The sequence below is a fragment of the Myotis davidii genome, unplaced genomic scaffold (genome assembly GCF_000327345.1).
Source record: "Myotis davidii unplaced genomic scaffold, ASM32734v1 scaffold2301, whole genome shotgun sequence".
NCBI lineage: Eukaryota > Metazoa > Chordata > Mammalia > Chiroptera > Vespertilionidae > Myotis > Myotis davidii.
In genome coordinates, this window is record NW_006291016.1 from 299,188 (window position 1) to 300,639 (window position 1,452).

Below are 1,452 nucleotides of genomic sequence, written 5' to 3' on the forward strand. Positions count from 1 at the left end.
AAAATTAGTAATAAAAATTATGAATGATGCCAAGAAGTCACATGACATTAAAATTTTGAATGTGAACTTGTGTATTATCTTCTGAGATATAGTGGAAATGTGCTCTCTGTAAAGATATTAAATAATGGGTGAAATTGTTAAAAAAAAAAAAAAAAAAGCAAAGGCAAAGGTCGGACTGCCTTGGTTTGTATTCTGACCACCTCAATTTATACTGGATGTATGACCTTGGGCCAGTTTCTTGATCTCTAATCCCCAGTGGGGCAACTCATAGAACTCTCCATTGTGTACCCTTTGTATTTGTTGGCCAAACTTCTCTTTTATTCATTTATTTTTCTCCCTCCACCCTTTTCATTCTGGTGGGATTTTGAATCACAGTACCCTCAGCCCCTGAGCCAGGCGCTGCCTCTGCCACGTCTGCAGGAAGCCTGTGGGCCCCCAGGAGGAATGAGAGAGCTGAGGCAGCTGGAGAGCAAAGGGATCCCGACAACATAGTTTGAGTTCCTGAATCTGGTCACCTTAAAGGCCAGCACCACCCTGTTCTGGAATGCTATGAAGTCTAAACGAGAGAATTCTCGCGAAGCATCAAGTAGTGTGCGGAACAAATGGATGTTTTCTCCTGTCTTCAGGATCGCAGGTTGTTTTCTTCATAGCTGAAACTTACTGCCATATGTGTGTAATTAGGTAATCCTCCCTGAAATGGGGTAAGTTCTTTCAGTCTACACTTAAGGGAGATCTCCCTTAAGCTCAGAAAAACCTTTTTCTAAAAGATCTTTCATGCCCTGGCCTGCTATCTCAAGTGGTTAGAGCACCGGTTCTCAACCTGTGGGTCGTGACCCATTTGGCGGTTGAACAACCCTTTCACAGGGGTCGCCTAAGACCATCCTGCATTTCAGATATTTACATTACGATTCATAACAGTAGCAACATTACAGTTATGAAGTAGCAACGAAAATAATTTTATGGTTGGTCACAACATGAACTGTATTAAAGGGCTAGAAGGTTGAGAACCACTGGGTTAGAGCATTACCCAATATGCCAAGGGTGCTGGTTTGATCCCTGGTCAGGGCACATAAAAGGATCAACCAATGAATGCATAAATAAGTGGACCAACAAATCTCCCTCTCTCTCAAATCAATAAATAAACATTAAGAAAACAAAACATCTTTCATCATGTATTTCTTGGCCAGGAACATCACGCACCTGTAATTTGTTGGACATTGTCTCCGTGTCAATGCTCTCATCATTCCCCTCCACACCTGAACACCCAGTTCCTAGGGGCATGGATGTGGGTGACGCAGTATCAATGCCAAGAGCTGTTGACTCTCAACCCTCCTGGGCCACACCATGCCCATGGGAGGACTCTAAGCCACTGGCTGCCACAAGCCCAGCCCCAAATGGGTTTCTGCCTTGTCCTTGTGCCACTGTCTTCCTAGTAGCAGAGCTGGCAGGTGT